We start from the raw sequence: 13,616 nt of genomic DNA on the forward strand, positions 1-13,616 counted from the left end.
AAAATATATCTAAGTCCCAGTTTGGTTCCCAGCTCTCTTGTACAAAATGTGCACAAACACAAACATTCCTTGTACAGTGTCAGTGACATCAGCAAATCATGGTGTTGAACCTGAGTAATGTCCCAGCACATGCATTACAGTCTCCCCTTATGGCCGCTTTAATTTTTCAGTTATAACTTGGACTTTGGTGCCTCTGTGAAAGTGGACATTGAGCTTAAATGGCACGTACCAAAAAATCCATGTACTTCTTCTTCAATGGTCTGCAAAAAAAGAGAGAAAGACTTGACTAGTGTAATATAATGAATACACCAAATAAAGGTTCAAGTAGGTTCTTTAATTAAGAGCATCTCATCCAGAACCTCGTACAATCCAAGACCAGCTGCAACTGATGTCTGAAACTACAGCATCACACACCACAAGTCTAAAATCCCACTACATTCTACATTCTTTCCCTTGTATCTAGCATCTTGACAAGGACACAAATTAATGCTACATACCACAACTAGTACCAGCATCTTCATGAGATGTTTAATGCATGAGCTGTTTAATGGGTTGTATGAAGTTACAACGCATTCCCTTGCAACGCATGCGTTTTCCACACTAGCGTTACAATGGAAATGCCGTTGCCACGCATATGGTTTACCACGAAAATACCTTTACCGCGCATACCTTTAAAACGATTTTCATTGTATAACTACGCATGATAATGGCATTTTCATGGTAAACCAACTGCAGGGCTGATTGTTTCTTTAAAATCTATAAATATGTTTTTAATAAATCATAACCTAATAAATTATTATAATAAAAAAATATACTCACAGTGGGCCTTATTTATGAAGGCCTTGCGCCACTGGTGCGTCACTTTTAAAATGGGAAAAAGTGACGCACCGGTGGCGCAAGGCCTTCATAAATAAGGCCCATTGTCTTTTGACGGAATTCTCCTTCTTCTAACACTGTTTTAATTGGTCCTTTTTCTATTTTTTTGACATAATTAAGTCGTTAGGGAGGCTCTCATTAAGGACAAGAGGCACAGAAGAGCGTTTTTTAGGTAAGAGTTTTTTTTTAAACCCACTCATTTTTTTGGGGGGAGACCTCCACAACCCCCCACAGACTCCCAAACCCACTTTTTTATTTCGACCTTTAACTCACATTCCTTTACTACGTATCTAGTAGTAAAGGAATGCGTGGTAAAGGTTATCCGTGGTAACCACGCATGCGTTGTAAAGTATGCGTGATTAGTGTATTCGTGGAAACGATCGCGTTGTAGAGGCTGTTTCCCGTTTAATGCATACGCTGTATACAGTTTGTGTGCTTTTTCAATGTTTGCATGGAAGAATAGTTTTGATTTTCTGAAAGTTTTTTTAGACTAAAACTCTTTGCAAGAATATATTACTAAAATGATAGCAAATCTCTAATTTTAGCCATTGAAGACTAGCCAATTTTAAAAATTGTTAATAGGCCAAGAGGTAACTAGGGTCTTAGGGGCCCATTAGGATGACGGGCGGACTTTGTCCCCCCGCCATCCCATCTTAGATAGTGACCGCCCGCCGTAAGGGCGGGGGTCCCGTGGGGGAAATTAGGAATCACCCGCCACAGTGGTGAGCGCATCCAGCATTCCTGACATTGTGGTGGGCGGTGCACTCAGCATCGCCCGCCACAATGCCAGGAAGGCATGCTGTGCACTTCCATGCACAACATGGCAGGCACCGCGGGGTTCCTGCCATGTTGCGCATTGGAACTGCAGGGGGGTACCAAAGGTACCCCCATGTACACCCCCCGGAGTCCCTGGGGGCCCACAACGGGCCCCCAAAGCAGACTCTGCATGCCTTTCGCCGCCACGGAAAGGCATTGGAAAATGCCCATTGTAAAATGACTGGTGGTGTCTGATAGACACCGCCACCATATAGAACGTTTGCACACTGCCTTCCTTAATGCAAATCACATGCACAGGTGCGATGCACTGGCGCAATCCTAAAATGTGTTCCCTCATTCGCATGAGGCACATTGTCTATGAGTCACAAAAGGGTGGCCCACAGTCAGTGCAACTCCAAGAGTGCCTGGGGGGGGGATTGGAAGGGTGGAATGGAAGTTTCATGTATCCTCCACAGATATCACCCGGAGGCACCCGCATGCAGGGGAATCTCTCTGCCACTTGAAAGTGCACGTCTGGTGTATCAGCACTGTGAAAGGCTGACTGGCTGCTTCAATCACCGGGCCCATCTTTCAATAAAACTAGATTGCGGCTGCCTTGGGGGCAGCGCATTATCAGTAATCGGGCACACTCTCCATGTGTGTACTTGGTGCCCCTTGTTAAAGATACACTGCGGTGCGAACAGAGACAGTGTGAGCTCACTGTAATATGGTCCCAGATAAATACGAACAGAATACAATGAATTCCAGCTGGTACTGGAAACCCTGGGTGCCAAGTCGTGTAACGATCAGAGAATCACAAAGATCTCAGCAAGGACTGTTTTGGTAAATTTTATTCAAATAATTCTCCTTTTTATCCTTAATTTAGCTAGGATTACCTAGCAAGTGGTTTTGGGAAAAGACTACACACCCAAAAGATTGGGCAATTATGTTGCATGTTCACAATAGGATGACAACTGCGTGCGCGTGGGTTATGTATGGCACCTCATTATTCCTCTACTCATGTGCCGCTTTTATGAGCAGAAAGTGGAGTTTGTGGGGGCACAACGAGCATACAATTGTAGATGGTATAACTGTAAAGAATATATTTTTACTTCTCGGTTCTGAGTGAGATGAAAGATAATTCAAGCTTCTCTCTAGATATCTATTTGATGTAAATGTAGAATTCTACATTTGTTTTCCATCACTTTGGAATGTCTGCAGGTAGCACAAGACAACAGCACCAAATCATCCTTACAGATAGGGAGATGGTTTCTGGGCCTCTTACCAGACATTTTGTCAGACCATCAATGAAGAGTCTAAATAGTAATATCAATTAAGCATCTATGGGACTCTGTACATCATGCTCAAAGCCCTTTTTAGGGCCAGCAGAGGGTGAAGCGATAGTCACTTCTTCTTTGGTCCATGCCCTGACAAAAGGCATATCTGTGAGCTGAGAGTGGGCCAAGGCCTATGCTGTATCTAGTCCATGATGTTAGAAGAGGCCTATCCTTCCAGCAGACCATGGCCTTTACTATGATCGCTCCATGCAGTGACAGCAGACATATCCCTACCCTCTCAGCAGACCATGGCTTCTGCTATGTCCACTTCAGGCTCTGACAGGCTTCTGCTATGTCCACTTCAAGCTCTGACAGGATACATATCCCCAGCCTCTCAGCAGACCATGGCTTCTGCTATGTCCACTTCAGGCTCTGACAGGCTTCTGCTATGTCCACTTCAAGCTCTGACAGGAGACATATCCCCAGCCTCTCCACAGACCATGGCTTCTGGTATGTCCACTTCAAGCTGTGACAGTAGACATATCCCCACTCTCTCAGCAGGCCATGGCTCCTGCTATCTTCACTTCATGCTCTGACAGGAGACATATCCCCAGCCTCTCAGCAGACCATGGCTTCTGCTATGTCCACTTCATGCACAGACAGCAGACATATCCCCATCCTCTCAGCAGATCATGGCTTCTGCTATGTCCACTTCAAGCACGGACCTCAGACACATGATTATTTTTCTCTCTTCCCCAACACCCCCACAAACAAAATCACTAGCATCATTTGTAGATCACTTGCTCTGTTCATTCGGGGTAACCTTGCCCCTCTCTCTCTATCTATCTACTTATATGTAGTGGGCACTTGTAAAGCACAAACATCTACTTTCAATAAAGGTTTCTTGGTGCTATGAAGAATGAGTAGAAAACAATCTGAATCCTCAGCGGGTTTGCTGTGGAAGGGTTTCTGTGAGTAGTTTTCAAACAGACACGTTTTCAAGCATCTGCGAAATGCCAACAAATTGTTTCTTCTTCAGCAAGAGGCGCTGGCCCTTCAATAATTTCAAATCTCAAATCACACAGTGATAGAGCTGCTCCTGCTCAAGTGGTCCAAAGGAGCGAGGTATCCTTCTGACACCAATAGGAAGGCTGGGTCCTGCAGTTGCCAGCAGCAACATATTTTGGTTTTAAAACAAGTTATTTTTTTCATTGTTGACTGAATAAAATTTAGTGACATTAAATAACAAACTCTTATCATTTCGCAAACATTACTCACCCTTGGTTTTCGCTGGCTTTTGGAACTGCAACAGAAACACAAATGAATTCATTTTTAAGAAAAAAAGTTCATTCAAATTCTCAGCATGCCCACACAGGAGATAGCCAATTAACATGCAGAATATGTCTGGACTCTGGAGGAAATAGACTAGATCATGGACAATGTTAAGGTAATTTTTGTGTTCCTTGTAAAATGTGCATTAACTACATATTTAGTAGGGAACACATCACTATAGAATAGCCACATTAAATAATGGTACGTATGATTAAAAAGGGCGTATTAAAAGTAAAATAAAAACTTGGCCTAGAGTAGTCATAACGTTCATCCTACAGCTGTAACAAGTAATTGAAATGTACAATCTGGAAGAGCCCATATTGTTTAGGAACCCCTGTTGTCTGTTCATGATGCTTTTTGATAATTACACTTGAATAACAATTAATTTTTTCCAATTTCAGACTAGTGGCCTGATGTGCAATACCATTTTACCCTTACAAATCCTGCGAGTCGCAAAATCACAGGGCTTGAAACTGCAAAAAAAAAATTTTATATACCAACTCCCTTTTTTCGATCTGGAAAAACCTTTATTGATTGTGAAAGTGATTTTGTGACTCATTCTGAATTGCATTTAGGAAGGGGCATGACTGGGTTGCCCTCTGCTATTTGCGGTTTACAATGAAATGTATAAACTGCAGAGGCAAAGCACTGAACAGTTACTGACAACTTCAAAGGCGGTGAAATGGATATGAAAGAGGAGGCTGTGCCCATATGACAGACTCATCTTTGGGAATTGTCAAGGGCAGCTTTGGGGATGGGAGCCTAATCTCTTCCCAAATGCAAAGCATTGTTTTTTATAGCAACACTGGTTTCCTTAAGGGACCCATTGTGCTTCATTTCATGTTTGGGACTGTCAAGGCATGAATGTGAGTCTTCTGTTCTTTACAAACCACCATACCTCGCCAATTACAAGCAAGCCGTCATAGTGGCCTACCTAATTAGTATTAATCAAACAGGTCATTCTGCAATCCCTTCTGACTGAATATTTTACATGATTTGTTAGTACACACCTCACAAAATGTAGAGCAGGCCGGAAAACTTTAGTGCACAAGTAGCACCTACAATTTGGGATCTGCATTTTTGTACCTCAGGCCCTTAGTCCATACCATCAACATGCTTCATATAAATAATATTAATACATTAAAAGAAAACTGTATGTGAATACATTAAAGCATTAAGCCCCATTTAAAAAACTGCATTTTGTAGTCTAGTCTATAGGTGGAATAGTTCTGGGGCGTGAATAGGCAATCGTTTACTGCCATTATATGCGCTGCCTGTTATTAGGATCGCAAGTCTGGAAGTGTAAGATCTCCGTTGTATGGATTGCACTGAAGAGTGGTGAGGACAATTCTCCTTTGTTTGCCGCACCACAGCAGGGAGAAGATGACACTCTCCAACTCAGTGAATACCGACTCACGGAGTGGGTAGTAGGTGTTCTGCAAAGTGAACAGGAGCTTTGGCAGTGTGATCATTTTAAAACTAGCTGTTCTAACCATCAATGTGAGAGGGAGCGCATCCCACCCCTCCACCTCATCTTTGAAGGTGTTAATCACTCTTTCAAAATTCCTAACAACAAAGTCTCACGGTGTGGTGTCACATAGATGTACAGGTACTGAAATCTATCAGTCACTACCTGCAGCTCCCGAGGGAGATCAGTGTGACCCAGAGGGGTATAAGGATGGCAGAGTATTGTCGTATTCCAATGTACACGGTAGCCTGAATGGTCCTCACAGGATTCAAAGGCAGAGAGGTCAGTAGTATGGTCACCAGAGTACCAGTGAGATTTCTTGCCCTGTACTGTCCATCTCTGAGGTTTTAAACCCTCGGATTCCATGCTGGGAGTGAACCATGGCCGTCAACAGTTCGATTGTAAGGGCGAACAACATGGATGACAGAGAACATCCCTGTTGAGTGCCACGCTGTATAGGGAAGACCGAGGGGAGAACCCCATTCACTCGGACTACTGCTGTGAGGGTTTGCTACAGCAAAGGAAATCCACTGCTGAAAATGGAAGCCTAAGTTAAGATACCAAGTGTCTGAGGAAGAAAGGGCCAATGTATGGCATCAAATGCTTTTTCCGCATCTAGTGCCAGAAAAACATGTGTATGTGTCCTTTAGGCCACTGCCAACTTCTTTTTATGCAGGCGCTGAAAATTGAGGAGCATGGACCGGGCAGTCATGTATCCGGTTTGCCCTGATGTACAAGCGGGACAAAGACAATCAGAAGCTGTGCAGCATGGACTGTGATCAACATTGTTCACTCGATGTTCAGCAAAGATATAGGGCAGTGTTAGACCTGTCTGGCTTTTTGGCGTAGTCCCTCCTCATTATTATTTATTTTGTCACCTTTTTGCCCCTCATACCCTTAATAATTTTTGTCTACTGACTTTTTGTAGGTGTTGGCCAGGGGGATAGGTGTTCTTTCTCCCCCTCATAATCTTTTACCTCAGGCCCAGAGGCCTGTTCTGACAGGAAAGTTGGCACCACCTAAAAAGGGGGCCACCAACTGCCCTAACTGTCACACACAGAACTTGGCCATAGCCTAGCATAGGGCATTCTAGAACCTTCTGGTCCATTCTGGACCACTGAAGGGCAGCCTATATAAGGCGGAATGCGGGGCAGCCATTTTGTGCTGACCAGAGAGTGCAGGAGTGAGGCAGTGGTGAGAGGAGGAGGACGCACTGGGAGCAGTTAGTTTGTCCTTGTGACAGACAGCCACTACAGGGAGACGTTCCCCCTTCAACCCCTGACCAATCCCTCCCAACCACCTTCTTCTACTGAAGAGTGTAGTCCTCTGCCCAGCGTAGGATCCTAAAGAGACTGTTCCAGGTTAAGGATCCCAGTGAGGTTATTGCAGTAAGGGTTCCAAACGAAGTGAGGCTAATCCTGGTGCCCCTTCCCCTTACCCGGTTCATTCATTGGTCGCAGACCGGTTGCTGGAAACCCCCTCTCCCCTAGCGCCACATCGCCATCGTGTCCCTCTTCCTACCTGAGGTGGAGGAGGCAGTGAAGTGACAGGCTGTATTGCCCCTAACCGGCGCGAGTCAAGCGGCGCCGTGCGGAGCATTGGCTGGATCAGAAGGTGAGGAGCCGTCCTGTAGTGGTTTCCCCGGCCCCCGGAGGTGAGGAGAGTGAGGGGAGGCGCTGACGCGAGTGCGCGATCTCCAGGGAGGAGACGCTGCTCCCTCGCGCATGCCCCAACGTTGTAGTGTCCCGGGCGCAGGAGGGGCCTAGGGTCGAGCAGGCCCGGGTGGACGCCTCCTTCCTGGTAGCGTAGGCTGAGAGTAGTAACATCAGGGCGAGCGCTACTGCGCAGGTCTGAGAGGGAAGTGGCCTCGCCGAGCATCAGAAGGAGCGCCAGCCGCCTCAGGAGACCCAGAGAGAGTCCCGCCTTCTGCCGGTTACCGCCGCAATTGTTGAGGTAATCTCCCCCTCGCTCGAGCGCCACACAGAGGAGCCGGCGCGAGCGAGAGGGGGGGGAAGTGAAGCCAATTGCTGATAGGGGAAGCGGTCGAAATCCTTTCTCCGCTCGGGCACCGCCAGAGGAGCTGGCTTGAGCGGGAGAGAGGAGCGGAGGTGCCCTGGGGGCCGGTGAGCCTCGCCAGGACTGGGCATTATTAATCTGTTACGTGGTCTTCACCACTCGTTCCCCGGCAAGGCCGGATCACCAAATACAAGTAAGGAGTGTGGCAAGAGGGCAGGCTTGACTGAAAGCTACGTTACTGAGACTGGGAAATTCTCCTAAAGTACTTGGGCATTGCAACAGAAAGCCTCATTGGTCATTGGGGCAGGGCAAAGTGACCAAGTCAGTAATTCTAGCCATATTGTTGAAAATGATGTCTGCTTCCTTTACAGAGGGGGTCAAGTGAAGAAACTCTTCAACAGTGGTTATAAGGAGGGGTTTTACTAACGTGGTGCTGTAGTACTCTTTTTGGGTTGAGGGAAGTATTAAGCTCCTCATGCAGCACTCAGGTGGTTTCATACAGCTCGTGTGATTTCTGCACTTCTCATTGGGTGTGCGCCCTTGATGTGATTAAAGGTTTAGAGTCCTACTTCATAACCACACCTAATTAAATGTTAGAATCTGAGTGAATGTGCTAGTGATGTGAAATTGATGATTTGAGTTAGCATTTCTGCAGGGACTGTATCAATTAGTGACTATATTGTATTGCGCTATCATCCCTGGAAGTGGGACTGCTAATTTGAAGACTACTAAATATATAGTACTGGAAATACTGTTTGCTAAATTGTGATAGGAGTTCAAGAGTATAGTAATTGCTTTCAAGACAAATTGTGATGTAACTTGGAATCTAAATGATAATTGGCTAGTAATCTAAAAAGTGTAACTGCTAATTCTAAAAGTAACCTGAACTGTTCTAAGCTGTGTATTCTGACAACAAAGAGAATATTATTTTTATAAAGCAGCACATATTTTTCCACATTTTTGGTGTAGCGTTTTCTTTTTGAGTGCTATTGCGTGGTTTTACTGTTGGGTGGTTTGCAACCTTTACACTGTGCCTCTGAATGTTAGTCTTGCCCTAGGCCAGGCTACCCCAGTTCCAACATATTGGTGCCTAGCAGTGGGATACTGACTTGGTTGCAGCTACTCAATAGTAATTCAACATAATACACTAAACCTACACCAGGAGTTTTCTCCTCGCGGCCCTCCCAATTTGTCTTTTTTGATTTTTCCAAATTTATTCCTGGTGGTGGGTGGAGGTGACTTTAGGTTGCCCTTGCAACTCTGAAATTTCTGGTGTGTTGTATAGGTTTGCCTGACTCACAATGGAGTTCGCTATGGAAAACCTAGAAGTCTATTCCGTGTCACAGTTGAAGATGTTCTGTCAGCAAATGGGGGTATTTTTCAAACATGGTGCCAGGAAGGGGGAGCTCCAGACCAGTCTTAGGGCTTGGGTGGAGGCACACCAAGAAAAGAAGGAGGAGGATGAAGAGGCCGACCAGGACACGGTGGGGGGGGTAGAAGGTTTATTCCGCTCTGAGGGGGAAAACTTACTCCCAGGACCAGTGTCCTACTCCAGAAGGGGCAGTAGCGTCTCTGGGGGAAGCTTAACGGAAGCCGAGCTCACCGATAGGAGGGAGAAAAGACAGTTGAGGTGGGAGTTGGCTAAGTTGGAGCAGGAGAAAGAGGAGAGGAGGATGGTCCACGAGTTCAGACTGAAGGAACTGGAGCTCCAAAGTCTGCGACAGGGGTCCTCTCCTGGAGGGAATGGTGGCAGCGAACCAAAGGAGACAGCCAGGGAGACCAAACCCTATCTACCAAAAGACCTGATACCGAGCTTCAGTCAGGGGGACGATATAGCTAAGTGGCTGGCTGCTTATGAGGTCTCTCTGAGGGTTCATGGAGTGCAGGAGAAGCACTGGGGGGGTAGTTTGTATAAGTACATGCCTCCTGCTGGTTGGGACACCTTGCTGGCCCTGGAACCAGAGGAACAAACAAACTACCCCACCATGAAGCTGGCGTTGTTAAGGAAGTTCGGGCTTACCCCAGAAAGGTACCGACAGAAGTTCAGGGGGAGCCACAAATTAAGCACTATGAACTGGGTGGACTTCCTTGACTACGCCAGAAAAGCCTTAGAGGGTTGGGTCAAGGGCAGTGAGGTAAAAGATTATGAGGGGCTGTACGATCTATTTTTGAGAGAACACCTCCTCGAGAAATGTTTTCCCGAGCTGCGCCAACACCTGGTGGACAGCAAGCTGACCAATCCCTGAAAGCTTGCAGAGGAGGCGGACATCTGGGCAAGTACCCGGGTGTCCTCCAAGGGGACTGGAGGGGAAACTCAAAAAGCCGGACAGGGCGCCCCCCAGAAGAAGGAGGGGGGGGGAGAAAAAGAAAGAGTTCTCTAAAGGTCCCCAAAATAACTTCCAAGGGAAGGGAGCAGGTTTCACCCCTAGGGCAAACCCGCCCCGAAACCCTAATCCTGGCCAAAGCCAGCAGCCAAGGGTTCTCCACTGTTTTGAATGTGGTGGTGTTGGACATTATAAGGGGGATGTCAGATGCCCAAAGAGACCACCCCCTCCCACCGGAGGAAAGTCACCGGGAGTAGCTAGTGTAGCGCTCGGGGAGGAGTTGCCCTTAGATAAGGGGGGTGAGTGGGCGGGTGTCACCTTAGTGTCCCTGGGAGAGAGGGAGATGGTGCCAAAGATCCAGGTGCCCCCAAATACTACAAAGTATGGGCAATGGGTTACCATCAATGGCCAGAGAGGGGAGGCTCTGAGGGATACAGGAGCCAGTATGACTATGGTGAGAAGTCAGCTGGTGTCCCCAGAGCAGGTTGTTCCTAATGTACTCCACCCCGCCGCGATGGCTGATGGCAGAATGGGCCACTATCCAGTGGCTGAGGTTCCCTTTGAGTGGGAGGGGGTTGCAGGTTCACTTCGAGTTGCCGTAAGCCCTGCCGTGCCAGTCGATTGTCTGTTGGGGAATGACATGGAACACAACACTTGGAGAGAGGTGGAATACCGGACGCATTCTGCGATGCTGGGTACACCTGACTGGGCCTGTGTCAGCACACGGTCTGCGACTGCCCGGAGAGGGAGTTCGCCTGGGTTGGAGCCTGGAACAATGGCCCAACCCGCTGCTAAGAAGGGACAGACCCGGAGACAGAGAAAGCCTGCTCCGGCTTCCACACCCCATGAGACAGATCGGCCACCTGCGGTGGTGGACCAGGAGTCCGTGGAGGGGGAAGTAGACTCTCTGGAGGATTTACCCATCCCTGCGGAGTGGCATGTGGAGGGAGGTCCTACCAGAGAGGAATTCTGTAAGGGGCAGAGGGAGTGCCCCACCCTTGAGGGACTGAGGCGACAGGCTGAAGCCCAAGCAGCAGGTGATGTTACGGGACAATACCATATTTACTGGGAGGATGGACTCCTCTACAGTGAACCCAAGGTACCCTTGCCTGGTTCATCAAGGGCCTTGGTAGTCCCGCAACAGTACCGAGCCTTTCTTTTGGAATTGGCTCATGCCATACCCCTGGCAGGACAATTAGGCCAGGACAAGACCTTTGCACGGCTTGTCCTCCACTTTTACTGGCCTCAGATGAAAGTGGCGTCCAACACTTACTGTCGGACATGTGTAACCTGCCAGGCCAGTGGGAAAACAGGGGTGAAGCTAAAGGCTCCCCTGGAACCACTTCCAGTCGTTAGCACACCCTTTGAGAGGGTGGGCATCGACATTGTAGGGCCTTTGGATCCACCAACAACAGCTGGTCACAGGTTTATCCTGGTTCTGGTGGACCATGCCACACGGTACCCAGAGGCAATACCTCTGAGGACAGTCACTGCACCTGTAGTGGCAAGAGCCCTAATGGGAATCTTTACCCGAGTGGGATTTCCCAAGGAAGTTGTGTCTGACAGGGGGACCAACTTCATGTCAGCTTACATCCGGGCAATGTGGAAGGAGTGTGGAGTGACCTACCGGTTCACCACTCCTTATCACCCCCAGTCGAATGGACTGGTTGAGAGGTTTAATAAGACCTTGAAGGGCATGATCAGAAGTCTGCCCGAAAGCCTGCGGAGGAAATGGGACGTCCTCCTACCCTGTTTACTCTTTTCCTACAGGGAAGTGCCCCAGAAGGGAGTGGGCTTCAGCCCCTTTGAACTTCTGTATGGGCACCCTGTACGCGGACCTCTCAGCCTGGTGAAGGATGGTTGGGAGAAGTCTCCCAGGAAACCCCCCCAGGATGTGGTGAGCTACATGCTGGCCTTCAGGAGCCAAATGGCGAAGTTGTGGAAGCAAGCTTCTGACAACTTGGAGGCCAGCCAGGCAGTCATGAAGGAGTGGTATGACCACAATGCTCACCAGGTGGAATTGGAGCCTGGACAGAAAGTGTGGGTGATGGAGCCTGGAGAGCTTAGCGCCCTCCAGGACCGCTGGACAGGCCCCTTTGAGGTGTTGGAAAAGAAGGGTAAGGCCACATACCTGGTGGACCTCAAGACCCCTCGACAGCCCCTACGGGTGCTGCATGCCAACCGTCTCAAGCCCCACCATGAGAGGCCCGAAGTCATGTTGATGATGGTGACTGACGGGGAAGAGGAAGCGGAAAGCAAACCTCTCCCAGATCTCTTTTCGTCTCAAGAGAAGGATGGGTCAGTGGAGGGAGTGATTCTCTCTCCTACTCTAACTCCTGAGCAACGGGAGGACTGCCGCCAGATCCTGGAGCAGTACTCTTCGTTGTTCTACCTTGTCCCGGGAAGGACTCACCTGTGTACCCATGACGTGGACACAGGAGACAGCCCACCAGTGAAGTCGAAGACCTACCGGCTGTCTGACAAGGTGAAGGCTAGCATCCATGGAGAGGTTGCCAAGATGCTAGAGCTGGGAGTAATTGAACCTTCCAACAGCCCTTGGTCCAGTCCGGTGGTGCTCGTGCCAAAAGCCGCACCACCAGGCACCACACCTGAACTGAGGTTCTGTGTGGATTACCGAGGACTGAATTCAGTGACAAGGACTGATGCTCATCCGATCCCTAGGGCGGATGAATTTATTGACCGGCTAGGAGCTGCCCAATATCTGAGTACCTTTGACCTCACTTCAGGGTACTGGCAGATCTCCTTGACAGATGGAGCAAGGGAAAGGTCAGCCTTCTCCACGCCTGAGGGACACTACCAGTTCTGTGTGATGCCCTTCGGGCTCAAGAACGCCACTGCCACATTTCAGCGGCTGGTGAACCAGGTCCTCTCTGGAATGGAGAGTTTCTCTGCTGCTTACCTGGATGACATTGCTGTCTTCAGTAGCAGTTGGGAGGACCACCTGCAGTATTTGCAGGCAGTTCTCCAGGCCCTGAGACAAGCTGGATTGACAATCAAGGCCAGCAAATGCCAGATTGGGCAGGGGTCGGTTGTGTACTTTGTACACTTGGTGGGTAGGGGGACTGTGCAGCCCCTGCAGGCGAAGATTGAGGCAATCATGGCCTGGGAACCCCCCAAGACACAGACTGAGGTCCGAGCTTTCCTGGGCCTCACAGGCTACTACCGTCGCTTTGTGAAGGGGTATGGCACTATTGTAGCGCCCCTCACAGAGCTCACCTCTAAGAAACAACCTCGACTGGTAGTTTGGACGGGAGCTTGTCAGCAAGCTTTCGAGAAATTGGAACAGGCAATGTGTGCGGCACCGGTCCTGAAGGCCCCAGACTTCTCCAAGGAGTTCATTGTCCAAACAGATGCATCAGAACATGGCATTGGGGCAGTGTTATCGCAACTGAATGAAGAGGGCCTGTAGTCTTCTTATCCAGGAGACTGCTTCCCCGGGAACAGAAGTGGAGTGCCATTGAGAGGGAAGCTTTTGCGGTGGTGTGGGCTCTGAAGAAGCTGCGGCCATAACTCTTTGGCTCGCACTTCCTGGTTCAGACTGACCAC

Source organism: Lissotriton vulgaris, chromosome 5, assembly GCF_964263255.1.
Source record: "Lissotriton vulgaris chromosome 5, aLisVul1.2, whole genome shotgun sequence".
Lineage (NCBI taxonomy): Eukaryota > Metazoa > Chordata > Amphibia > Caudata > Salamandridae > Lissotriton > Lissotriton vulgaris.